The sequence below is a fragment of the Aegilops tauschii genome, chromosome 7 (genome assembly GCF_002575655.3).
Source record: "Aegilops tauschii subsp. strangulata cultivar AL8/78 chromosome 7, Aet v6.0, whole genome shotgun sequence".
Taxonomy (NCBI): domain Eukaryota; kingdom Viridiplantae; phylum Streptophyta; class Magnoliopsida; order Poales; family Poaceae; genus Aegilops; species Aegilops tauschii.
This window is the reverse complement of record NC_053041.3, coordinates 483,397,542-483,411,959: the sequence shown is the minus strand read 5'-3', so window position 1 is coordinate 483,411,959 and position 14,418 is coordinate 483,397,542.

Below are 14,418 nucleotides of genomic sequence, written 5' to 3'. Positions count from 1 at the left end.
CGCCGCAAGCCGCCGCCGCCACCCCGCGCTACCGGTCTCGCGCCGGAGCACTGCCGCTGCCGCCCGATCCGCGCCGCTGCCGGTTTTCTCCGCCCGAACCGGTATAACCGCTAAAACCCGCCCCATTTTTTTAGTTTTCGGTTTTTATCGTTAGATCGGTTTAATTTTATTAGGTTAGTTTAATTAGCGAACATTCGTTAGTTTCTGTTAGCGAATGTTCATTCGTTAGATTTTTCTTTTTAGTTTTATTTTCGGCCAGGGACCTATCCGCGATTAGTTTTCTTACAAATTAGTCCCCGATCTTTAAACCATCACAACTTTTTGCTCGTTTATCCATATCCAACGAAACCAACGCCAAATTCTTTGTCTTGATCCCCTCTGTTCAGATAAACAACTTGAACATGATTTGGAAAATTTAAAATTTGGTTTCAAGCAGATTTGAATTTGAACTTTTATTGATCGTAGTTTGTGTTTCGTAGCTCCGGTTCGATTGATTCTTTTTGCAAGTTGAAGCTCTTCACTTGATCTTTCTGTTTAGATCTTTTCTTTTGGTTTTACTTTTGCATCTTATGCTTGAGTGCTTATGTATGCCATTGTTTGTTCACGATAGAGTTTCCGGAGTGCGAAGCGTGCTACTACGAATCTCTAGGGTTTTCCGATCGTCAGCAAGGCAAGTAACACTTTGATCACATCCCTTTATTACCCAGTTTTTATGCATTAGTTTCAACCCTCAAACATTGCATGAGTAGGATTGGTAACATGTGTATTTGGGAAGTAGTAGTTGTTGAGGTAGGAACCTATTATCTTTTATCAACCCTGGGTTTATCCACTATGCTTATACCGCTTTGCTATGCTCGTAGACGTGGATTGGTATGTGAGAGTTATATTTAACTAAGGGAAACTTAAGGTGGCTACTTTAATACAAATCTGGGTGGATTGGTAGTGGGCACCTGGGGAATCCAGTGTTGTCCTAGGAGATCCCGGGGTACCCGTGTGATCATCCTATGGAATGCCACCCATGCTCAAAGGGATCATAAGATTACTCATGCTAGAAACTTCCATGTGTAGCCACATGCCATTATGGGCTCTGGCATAGTTGAGTAAGTTGTGCGAATCCTTTCCATGATGGGCTAGCAGATGTAGGGGATTGTAGGTGTACCAGCCTATCTATCGGTTAAGGGGACCTCTTCGGAAAGACTGTGTCTCGATCATCCGTTTCTCAAACATCATGCAGTGCGAGAAATACAAGGGAGGAGATCGAGTCTTGTGGGGAAAAGTGCGCAAACCTCTGCAGAGTGTACAAACTAATCATGGTTAGCCGTGTCCCCGGTTACGAACATCTTGAGTATCTGGTACTTGAATTATTGATTTGATCTCATCACATTACTTAATGAATTTGTTGGGTTGCTAATACTATTTTGGGATTGAGTTGGGGTACCTTCTCACTAATGACATAAACTTGGTAGTTAAATAAAATCTATTCCTTTGTTGTAGGGAAAAATTGGCTTTATGCAAATATTAAACTTAGAGCCTCCACCAGCCATATATGCATGCAGTGATAGCTGTTATTTGTTCATTGCTCTATAGTGTTATCTTGCCAGCATATTCCATGTGCTGACCTTGCAGAATTTTCAGACGAAGAGTAAGGTGCGCTAGGTCGTTGTCATGCACTCAGTTTTGCCGTGGAGTTGGATGGACTCATTTATCTATGATGCTTCCGCAGTTACATATTTTAGATGGCCTTCAACCATATTATTGTAATAAGTACTCTTTTTGAGACACTCGATGTAATAAGTGTGTGATTGAACTCTGTTATAAGTCCTCGAGTACTGTGTGTGTCAGCAATACCGATCCAGGGATGACACTTAAGCACATAGACTACGGTCCATTGGGATCGGGTCGCTACAACGTCGCAGAGCGAGAGGTGCGGCACGCCGCACAACAAGAAAGGATCCATCGGCGCTTGCCTGCTGTCGACAAGGTGTCGCAGCTGGGTACACGTCCCGTCAGTACCCCCATTCCTCGCCAGGAGCGGGCAGAGGCCGTCTGCGCCGTACTTGCGCCAGAGGTCGGCCGCGTCGTACTTGCACCGGATGCCTGCCACGCCGTTCGCATGGGTCACGCTGTTCGCCTTGTCCACGGCCCGCTCGATGCCAACGTGCTGGTCGCTAGGCTCGACCGCCTCCTTGGCCCAGGTGTCCACCTGGGCGCAGTAGAGGACGATGGCCGTCGCATCCTCGAGCTGGTGATCTCCGATGAAATAGCCAACTTGGAGCTCGAGATCGTGCTCCAGACGTACCGCGAGCGTGTCGACCGCTTGGACGAACACCTGCACGAGTTCAGGCAAAGCCAAGAGCTACCGTAGGCAAGGGCTACTGGTCATGGACACGTTTTATTTTGTTGACTCATTTCGATATGGATCGATATGTATTCACAACAATCATAATATTACTCTATTATTGCTCTGTTTCAATGTGTGTACTCGGTTTTCCGTTCATATATGTTCTATTTCAATGTGTGTATATATGCTTTCCAGTCTGTATATGTGGATGATTATAGCTAGATACAAATCAGTATACGGAAACATATAGAAAAATGGAATTCATAATATATATTAATTGTTCATTAGTTCATCAAAGAATATATATGATATCATCACTTATACGTGATGATACTTAACTACCATGTACAATGCATAAAATTGAAGAAAAAAAAATACTAATACTAATAATCTCTCCTGGGGGCAGTATTCCGGCAGCCACTCGCCAGCAGCTCCCTGGTGCGCGGCGGCAGCACTCCGCCTCGCAGTGCTTGATGTACCGATCTGCCTCTTGCTGGCAGACGAGTGCAAACGATCTTGCCATTTCTTTGGGCGCCCACCGGAGCTCCTCGTCGATGGCACGCTGGAGCTTATCGGCCCACCTCCACGTAGCAATGAGGAGCCTAGTGCCTTTGACCTTCCTCATGAAGTACCCATCTTCGTACACCTCCTCCGCACGACGACGCGCCCACCCCCAAAGCTTCACTGCCTCCTTTTTAGGAGGCCTCACGGGCTTCATAGGCCTCCTGGTACCTAGCTTCCTCGTCCACCATCTCCTTCTTGAACGCCACTTGCCTGGCTTTCTCAGCTGGTGATTACCCACAAGTATAGGGGACAAATCATAGTCCTTTCGATAAGTAAGAGTGTCAAACCAACGAGGAGCAGAAGGAAATGACAAGTGGTTTTCAGCAAGGTAATGTCTGCAAGCACTAAAATTGTCGGTAACAAATAGTTTAATAGCAAGACAATTTGTAACAAGTAAATAACGGTAACGGTAAATAAAGTGCAGCAAGGTAGCCCAATCCTTTTTGAGGCAAGGGACATGCCAAAACGGTCTCTTATAATAAGCAAAGCGTTCTTGAGGGTACACGGGAATTTCATCAAATCACTTTCATCATGTTGGCTTGATTCGTGTTCGCTACTTTGATAATTTGATATGTGGGTGGATTGGTGCTTAGGTGTTGTTCTTACTTAAACAAACCTCCTACTTATGATTAACCCCCTCGCAAGCATCTGCAACTACGAGAAAAGTATTAAGATAAAATCTAACCATAACATTAAACTTTTGGATCCAAATTGGTCCCTTATGAAGTAGCGCATAAACTAGGGTTTAAGCTTCTGTCACTCTAGCAACCCATCATCTTATAACTACTCCACAGTGCATTCCCTGAGGCCCAAATATGGTGAAGTGTCATGTAATCGACGTTCACATGACAACACTAGGGAATCACAACATACATATCATCCAAATATCGAACACATATCAAGTTCACATGATTACTTGCAACATGACTTCTCCCGTAACCTCAAGAACAAAAGTAACTACTCACAAATAATAATCATGCTCAAGATCAGATGGGTATTAAATAGCATAATGGATCTGAACATATAATCTTCCACCAAATAAACCATATAGTAATCAACTACAAGATGTGATCAACACTACTAGTCACCCACAAGCACCAATCTAAGGTTCCAGTACAAAGATTGAACACAAGAGATGAACTAGGGTTTGAGAGGAGATGGTGCTGTTGAATATGTTGATAGAGATTGCCCTCCCAAAGATGGGAGAGTTGTTTGTGATGACGATGACGATGATTTCCCCCTTCGGGAGGGAAGTTCCCCCAGTGGAATCGCTCCACCGGAGGGCAAAAGTGCTCTTGCCCAAGTTCCGCCTCGAGATCGTGGCGCTTCGTCCCGAAAGACCTCCCCGTATTTTTTCTAGGTCAAAATGACTTATATACCAGAAGAGGGGCACCGGAGGTGGGCCGAGGAGGGCACAACCCATCAGGGCGCGCCTGGGCTCCCTGGCGCGCCAGGTGGGTTGTGCCCACCTGGTATGCCCCCTCTGGTAGTTATTTGCTCCAATAATTCTTAAATAATCCATAAAAAATCTCCGTGAAGTTTCAGCTTATTTGGAGTTGTGCAGAAAAGGTAGCTCTGACGTGCTTTTTCAGGTCTAGAATTCCAGCTGCCGGTATTCTCCCTCTTTGTGTAAACCTTGCAAATTATGAGAGAAAAGGCATTAGAATTACTCCCAAAAGCATTATTGTGCATAAAAACATTATAAATAGTTGTAGGAAAACATGATGCAAAATGGACGTATCGACTCCCCCAAGCTTAGACCTTGCTTGTCCTCAAGCGAAAACCGAAATCGAAAAACATGTCCACATGCTTAGAGAGAGAGAGAGGCGTCGATAAAAACAAAATACGGAAATAGAAGCATCATGCAAATATAAATAAAGAATGAGTTCACAACAGTACCAAAAGTGGTGATATATTTTCTTATACTAACGGAGCTTATGAGATTTTCTGTTGAGTTTTGTGTTGTGAAGTTTTCAAGTTTTGGGTAAGGATTTGATGGACTATGGAATAAAGAGTGGCAAGAGCCTAAGCTTGGGGATGCCCAAGGCACCCCAAGGTAATATTCAAGGACAACCAAGAGCCTAAGCTTGGGGATGCCCAGGAAGGCATCCCCTCTTTCGTCTTCATCTATCGGTAACTTTACTTGAGGCTATATTTTTATTCACCACATGATATGTGTTTTGCTTGGAGCGTCTTGTATGATTTGAGTATTTGATTTTTAGTTTGCCACAATCATCCTTGCTATACACACCTTTTGAGAGAGACACGCATGAATCGTGATTTATTAGAATACTCTATGTGGTTCACTTATATCTTTTGAGCTAGGCAATTTTGCTCTAGTGCTTCACTTATATCTTTTTAAGAGCACGTCGGTGGCTTTTATTTTATAGAAATTGATGAACTCTCGTACTTCACTTATATTATTTTGAGAGTCTCTAAACAACATGGTAATTTTCTTTGGTTATAAATTTAGTCCTAATATGATAGGCATCCTATAGGGATATAATAAAAACTTTCATATAAAGTGCATTCAATACTATGAGAAGTTTGATTCCTTATGATTGTTTTGAGATATGAAGATGGTGATATTAGAGTCATGCTAGTAAGTAGTTGTGAATTTGAGAAATACTTGTGTTAAGGTTTGTGAGTCCCGTAGCATGCACGTACACTACAAAAAAAAGACACATCCGTGACATTTTGGGCCGAACGAATTTTTTCCTGTCATACTTTTGACACTTCTATGACGATAATTGTGAAAAAACCCGGTATCATCATAGATGTTGTGGGCTCCTACTTCTATGACAAAAAATCGTGACAGAAAATGGGCTTTTCGTCCAGGGCGGGCCGGAGACGCAGCTGCATGACATTCTTTGGGCCGTCCATGACGGAAAAACCGTGGTAGAAGCGAGGGCTAGGAAGATATCGGGGTGTTCCCGGTTACGGTGGGTGGTCGGGGCCGAGCGATGCACGGAGGTTTGCGCGTTTCTCTCGTACACGCACACACGTGGGTGCGAGGCGTTGGGCTCTAACTGAACCCGAGCGAGGCGTTCGCCTACTGAACCCGAGCGATTGCACTGCACGCTACGCATTACTGAACCCGAGCGATCGATCGATGGCTGTTAACTGAACCTGATCGAGCGATTCCTTCGCTAGTGCTGCTAATTGAAGCCGATCGATGCTGCCTCTGGATGAACAGTGAGCGTTGCTGGAGGGTTTGGATGAAAAGTGAGCGTTTCTGGGGGGTTTTGATGAACAGTTCCCGGTGGGGGTGGATGAACAGGACCCCGTGGTGTTGCCTCTGGATGAACAGGACCCCGATTGATCGAGCCGGTTGGGGCTGGATGAACAGGACCCCGTGGAGGGCTGGATGAACAGTAGATGGTGGAGGGCTGGATGAACAGTAGCCCGTGGAGGGGTGGTTGAACAGGAGCCCGTGGATAGGGCTGGTTGAACAGTTGCCGGTGGAGTAGCGCGCGGTGGAGGCTGGATGAACAGGAGCCCATGGATGAACAGTCATAGGTGGAGGCTGGAGGAGGTCGACGGTGGATGTACAGTAGCCCGTGGAGGCTGGAGGGGGTCAACGGTGGAGATGAACAATATCCTGTGGAGTCCCGTTTTGTGGTACGCCACACCCCTCCCGATGAACATGACCCCCGTTTCGAGTGTAGCGCTCCAACACAAGTCCGTTTCCTCCGTTTTGCGGTACGCCACACCCCTCCCAATCAACTGGACCCCGTTTCGACCGTAGGAGGTCCAACACAAGTCCGTTTCCTCCATTTTGTGGTACGCCAGACCCCTCCCGATGAACAGGATCCCGTTTCGAACGTGGCAGGTCGAACACAAGGCCGTTTCCTCCGTTCTGCGGTACACCAGGCCTCGTTTCCATCGGCTGTTTTGTCCAAGCCGGTTGGCTCCCACGCATTCCGTTGCCTCCCGATGAACACGACACATTCCATTGCCTCCCCATGAACATGATGACGACGTAGTTCCTCCGTTCCGACCCAGCCATGTACATGAGCCCTGGCCGTACGTACGCGCGAATAGGTGTTCGAGACCCCGCCCGTATGTACGTACGTGGCCGTATTTACTTTCTTGCACCCTGGCTGCTGTACGTACATGTACATGCTACATGCGCGCATCTACTACGACACGTGCGTGCCTCTACATCGACCAGTATGTACATACCCGTTCGCGACCAGAATGACAATGCTACGTACGCTTCGACCAGGTGGGTCCCGACTGTCAGGCACTTCCTTCCGTGCGAAGATGTAGCTAGTGGGTCCCAACAGTGAGGGGGGCAAATCTTTTTTTTGCCCGGACGCACTTCCTTGCGTGCGAAGATGTAGCTGGTGGGTCGCAGCAGTCAGGGGGAAACGTTTTTTCGCAAAATACGGTGGCCCGTCCGGTGGGTCCCTGCTGTCAGGTGGAGGAATAATTATTTTGCGCGTAATAAGGAGGCACTTCCTTGCGGCCCTCGTGGACCCAGCTGTCAGCCTCTCCACGTACATTACTCTTCCGATGGAAGTCGTTCCTTGACCATGTTGACCACGCCGCGCCGAGAGCACCAGGGCGGTGGACGACGGCGAGGGCTAGGAAGGGGACGACGCGGAGCCGGGGAAGACGCGACAGTGGAAGCCCGCGCGGAGAGGAGTTTGAGGGTTCACTGGTTCGGCTGCGGTGTGAGGCTGCCGTCGCCGCAGGGCCTGGCCAGCGGTGGGAATAGTAGGGGGCGGTGAGGCCTCCGCGGCAGCACAGCCGGCCACGGGAGGCAGGAGCATGCGGCACAACCGGCGCTGCTTTGGGCGGCTGGAGCAAGAAGGCCAGAGGTTGAAGAAGCACTACGGCCGTTGGATGGACATCGTACGGTCACTGGAGCTAGAATCATTCATATTGACTAAGTTGACAAAGCACTCCGTCCCCGTCAACTTAGTAGGCCCACAAGTCAGCCTCCCACCAAGGTGGGTCCCAACTAGCAGGGGGAGTATTCATTTTTGTGTGTGTAATAAGGGGGCACTTCCGGTGGGTCCGAGCTGACAGCGGGGGGGGGGGCATTTTTTTTGCGAAATACGGTGGCCTGTCCGATGGGTCCCAGCAGTCAGGGGGGAAACTTTTTTTCGCCAAATACGATGGCCCGTTCGGTGGGTCCCTGCTGTCAGGTGGAGCAATAATTATTTTGCGCGTAATAAGGAGCCAATTCCTTGCGGCTGCCATGGACCCAGCGTCAGCCTATCAACGTACAATACTCTTTCGATGGAAGTTGTTCCTTTACCATGTTCACCACGCCGTGCCGAGAGCACCAGGGCGATGGACGACGGCGAGGCCTAGGAAGGGGACGACGCGGAGCCGGGGAAGACGCGGTAGTGGATGCCTACGCGTAGAGGAGTATGAGGGTTCACTGGTTCGGCTGCGGTGTGAGGCTGCCGTCGCCGCAGTATAACAGGGGGTGTGGGTGAGTAGAGGGATGGCCTGGCCAGCGGTGGGAGTAGTAGGGGCGGTGAGGCCTCCGCGGCATCACAGCCGGCCACGAGAGGCAGGAGCACGCGGCACGACCAATGCTGGTTTGGGCGGCTGGAGCAAGAAGACCAGAGGTTGAAGAAGCACTACGGCCATTGGATGGACATCGTACGGTCACTGGGGCTAGAATCGTTCATATTGACTAAGTTGACAAAGCCCTCCGTCCCCGTCAACTTAGTAGGCCCACAAGTCAGCCTCCCACCAAGGTGGGTCCCAGCTAGCAGGGGAGTATTCATTTTTTCTCCGTAATAAGGAGGCACTTCTGATGGGTCCGAGCTGACAGCGGGGGGAACGTTTTTTTGCGAAATACGGTGGCCCGTCCGGTGGGTCCCAACAGTCAGGGGGAAACGTTTTTTTGCAAAATACGTGGCCCGTCCGGTGGGTCCCTGCTGTTAGGTGGAGGAATCATTATTTTCCGCGTAATAAGGAGGCACTTCCTTGCTGCGGCCATGGACCCAGCTGTCAGCCTCTCCACGTACAGTACACTTACGATGGAAGTCGTTGCTTGACCACGTTGTCCATGCCGCGTTCTGTTGCATGCATGCGTCCATGGGCGTGGTGCGTCCCCACTGTCAGCCTCTCACGTACAGTCATCTTCCGATGACTCTCGGTTGTTGACCACGTTGACCACACCATGCCGAGCGCACCAAGGCCGGTGGACAACGGCGAGGCCCCAGACTAGAATAACCCAGAGATGGGGAAGACGGGGCAGTGGAGACGCAGATGGAGAGGAGTGGGAAACTTGACTGGTTCGGGTGCGCGGCAGCACAACGACGGTGCCGCCCACGGGAGACAGGAGCAAGAACAGAGGTTGAAGAAGGAGCACGGCTGTTGGATTAACATCCAACGGTCCAGCTGCTAGAATCATTTGTTGATTAAGTTGACAAAGCCCTGCGTACATGTCCGATTAGTAGGCCCACAAGTCAGCCACCAAATCGGACGGGTCCCAGCTGTCAACGGGAGGAATAATTTTTTTCGCATAACAAGTAGGCACTTCCTTCCGTGCGAAGATATAGCCTGTGGGTCCCAGCTGTCAGGTGGAGGAAACATTTTTTTCAGCTTAATAAGGAGGAACTTTCCTTGCATGTGACCATGGACCTCGTGGGTCCCAGTCGTCAGGCTCTCCACGTATAGTCCTCTTTCGACGACTCTCGTTTGTTGACCATGCCGCATCGAGCGCAGCGACGCGGTGGACGACGGCGAGGCCTCGGACGAGAACGACTCGGAGATGGGAAGACACGGCAGTGGAGTCACAAATTGAGAGGAGGAGAAAGGTTATAACTGGTTCTGGTGTGGTGTGGGGCTGCAGTCGGTGGAGAATAACAGGAGGTGTGGATGGGTGGAGGGATAGCCTGGCCGGCGGTGGGGTAGCGCTTCGCAGCGATGCGTGCTAAGCAGAGCCGCTAGCCACTGGAGGCCGGACTAGGCGGTCCCGGCGACGCTGGAGGAAGAAGACGAGAGATTGAAGGTGCATGCCGGCCGTTGGATATAAATCCAATGGCTGTGGATGTCATAATCATTTGTTGACCAAGTTGACAATGCCCTGCATAGGCTTCGACCTATTGGCCCACATGTCAGCCTGCAAAAATGTGGCATATATTTAACCCATGTTTTCTAGAATGTACAGTCCATTTGCTAGGCTGGGTGAACAAATAATTTCGCATCAATGCGGCCCATTTATATTTTCTAAGAAATCCCAGCCCATTTGCACTTCCTTCAAATACACGAATTAGCTGGGCTCGTTATATATATAATGTTATGTTAGAAGGAGCAATTAATATCAAAAAATATACCGGAGAGGCACATTTTTTATATACATAATTAACAAATTAGCGAGTTATTGCTTAAAATAAAAATTTGCGCGTTATTATTACATTGGTCTTTAAAATCTTCACAAGCTTTTGTACGCAATCACCAGGATTTTCCTTGCCTGTGAGTGAAAAACAACCCGGATTTTCCTTGCCAACTTCTGTTACACATTTACTTTTATAAGTTAATAACACGTGGGATGTTTTTATAATGTATATATAAGTCTCTATAAAATAAACGATAGTAGTAATAATATAAATATATATAATGTGGTTAAAAAAATACATTGGGCTGCCGATCTTTAAGAAAAAGCCCATAAGCCGATATGGACCTCAAAAAATAAGTTGAAACCACTGTCACCGTGTGTCGTGGGCTACGCATGTTAAAATACAAAACCTAGGCCTAGCTAATACTTATTCACCCTCTGGAGAAAAATGATACCAGATCCCCGAGCGAACTGGATTAAAGAGGGGGCCGGCGGCACGACTAAAGAAGCACATCAGGAGCGATTTTTTTTCTTCAGTGGATGGCTCTCGATGGCATTTTTTACTTGCCTCTACACCATACAACTTGTATTTTTAGCCTCCCAGTCCATGGTGGACCAGCAGCCCATTTGCTGGGTGGGCCAACCTACAGAAACGAGCACTTGATTTTTCATCAAGCCCCAAAAACAACGCAGTACTATGTTTGTTTTGAGGCCGAAAACATTACGGCAGGGGTTGAGCGGGGGAGGGGGCAAGACAGAGCAAAAAGATTAAAAAGAGCTGATGCGCCGTTGCTACCCTAACAAAGCAGGTGCAATTATTCTCGGGAAGAAGGTGTGCCGTTGACACCCACACGTCACATACCCCACAATAGTCATACTAACAAGTTCACACACAAGTACAACAGAAAAGGTAAACATTCGTATCAAACTTAGGTTCAGAGGACACGTTCATATTCATAGCCAACATTCACTATCAACAACTCAAAAGATTCATATATACACAAGTTCAACATGTCTATGGATCCAAATGATTGATAGATCACACAACAATATTCATAGATAATTCACAAAAAGATTCAGATATACACATGTTCAGTATGTTTATGCATCCAAATGATTGAGATCACAGCCAATATGATCCATGGACGAACTTTAATTACCTAGGGTACAGACTGGTAAATGGTGTTCATTCGGAGGTACTTCTTGCTAAAATTAATGCTTGTACGAGTAAACTTTTGAGTACATAAGAGGCAGCACAGACAATCTGAACTTTGCTTGTAGGTTTATCCTCAAATAGTGGCCTTGTGCCGAGGGAGGTTTGAGCAACTTGGCCACTACTTTCATCCAACTAGTTTACTGGCTCATCTTGGTCCTGTAGCTCGCCAAAATTCTACATTGCAGACGAGAAAGGAGGCGGTTGAGAAAATGAACCACCCAAATTTTTTGTGCAGTTCAACTGAAATGGAGCATCCCTGGCGTGCAGACTGATTAAGTGCCAGATGAATATATGCGTCTACCAACTTATCTGGAATCTTTAGACTCCATGCCATACAGTTCGCTACCATATCTGCCGATAACCAAAAGGCACAAGTTGGGACCAAAGACTGGACTGTGTTTTTCTGGGCTATGCGGCAAGCAATATTTTTAGCGTTCACTCTCCTAATACTTGGAGTTTGACAACTGATTGATGCTGGTGGATACTCGAATCAATATTAGGCACTTCTTGTCAACATCGATGCTTGTCTGAGTGAACTTTGGAGTACATAGCAACAACATAAGTATCTGTCCATCTGATCTTTTTGTGCAGATCTACTGAAATCACCCAATGCAATGATTTGCCTGCGAGTTCAGGCTCCAAGTTACTCCTTTATAAAATCGGCAAACAGTAGCACAATACCAAATTACCAATACATGACAAGCACAATAATCAGGATAAAGACCAGTACCAACCTGTGTGAGGTAGCATATCAATTACTATTTCCTTTGACTGGAAGCCGAGATAAGTGAAGCGACTGACAACAAAGGAAGAAAGCAGGCCCAGATTAGCGACTGACAGGAAAGGACGGAAGCTGTCAAGGCAATGAAGCACCCAAAGTTTTTGTGCAGTTCCACCAAAATCGAGCATCCCTGTTGGCACATATATTGAGAGAGTGAGATTACTGTAATAGTGGGACTAGTTGATGAAACATACACTAACAAATAGAAGCACCCTCATTATCTTAATGGGTAAAGTTAGCAACAAGTAGTCTTGCTTAAAGGGAGGTATTAGTTTATTTAATCAGTGCCAATTAGCTCAACACTCAAAGCATTGCCATGTATCATAGGTTGCAAAACTTTAATGTGCAAAGATAAAGGAGTTTCTCATGACAGTAGCATGATACAAATAGAGATGACATCAAACTAATATGGATGAAGGCCTTAGGCCCGTACCAACCTGAGGAAAAAAGCTTATTCATGTAGTCCCATAAGAGATGAAAAAGCACTCACTGGAATCACTCAATAGTATATATTTTTGTTCACTTCAAATGTATTGTTGAAATCACTCTTGTTTACCAGTGCTGAGATTATATCGAAAGATTATCAAGAACTTCCAGCAGAGTTAAAGCACTGGCTGGGATACAATTCATTGTATTGTCTTGTGTAGTTCCACTAAAATGTACGATTGGCACAACATGATCGCTGTTTGCACAAGTAGGAACAAGGTGAAACCTTCATTAGCTTAGTGAGAAAGGTTAGAAAGACATTAGCATATTACTCTAACAGTAGCATCAAATTCATGATGGACAATACGCAAAACATTGCCTCATTGAACCAATGGCAATAAATTGACATGCAAAACAATAGCACTATTATGTCATCACACTAATAATATTGCCTCCCTACTCCACCACATGATTCACCTCCATAGAGAAACATACACACGTACATGATTCAACATAGGGTGCTACTAAAGATTTGTTTAACTCCGACAGGAAAATTAGGCAGCAATAAATTAGTGGTACTTAAGTACTCCTAATTAATTAAGTGAGACAGCAGAAGTGGAAGGGCTCCCTGGAGGATCGTCTCACATGTAAGGTAGTCGTTGCCGGAGCCCTTGAATGGCCTCGACTGAGGCCTCTGGCTTCAACAAGATCGCCTTGGCACTGTTTATTCTTCTTCTTCTTCCTCTTCATGCTCTGTTTCTCATTCTCCTCACCAGTTGGTGAAACCAAGTATATGATTGGCCTTCTATTTCAAAATTGGTTTTTTTAGTGAGGGAGTACAATTGTACTAGTAAAAAATAGCATTATTTTCTCATGGCAGTCACAAAATAGAGATGAACACATGCATTAAATATCATTCTTACCTAACGGAAGGTTATGGTGCCAATATGGATAATGAGGATTGGAACACAGATCTCCCTTTGTGCAGTTCCACCGAAATGAACCAACTGTTCCATTCTGACATTCCAGTTAAATAGCACAAAAGTCACTTCTTTTAAGACGAGTTTTGTGCAGTGCACCAAAAGGTCACAACAGCAACCAGGTGAAATGGATATCCCTGTTTGCATAAAAAACTACAGAGGAAATAATCACAGTCTCAAACAATTACAGGCAAAAACATTTGGCTAAACTTGTCATGGCTTATAACAGTGGCATGGCTTCATTTTTACCAGGGGCATTAGATTAAGAACAGCAAAATATTTGGTATAAGGGCATGGGACAGTGGGTGCACCAGCAGTCCAGCACCATGTACCTAAACAAGGGCATAAAGTGGTGATTCATAGTTTGTTGCCCGAGAAACAAACATCCAAGAAACATATCTAGGTTGGTCCAATTTTTGTTCACTCTAGCCACCTACTCCTATGTCTGGATAGCAAATCTAGTCCTGGTCATACCACTGTGTACAGCGTTACCCCTATATTTCCCTTTTCGACCAAGAGACCGGTTGGATGACCAGTCTATACTACTTTCACCCCCTTTCCTTCTTGTTTGTACCAACTCTGATGTACATACTAAATTCCCCCACCCCACTTTATTTCTTGTTTGAACCAAGTATAAGATTCGATTCCATGAAGTAGCTTTACCTCTAACAATAGAAGAAAAAAATAGGTGTCGTTGGACCATCCGATCGAGAGGGGCCGAGTGGTAGAAAATGATGCACATGCAGCGACGTAGCAAGCTGGGGAAGTAGAGCTAAGGCGGTTTTGAAGGATGATATACCT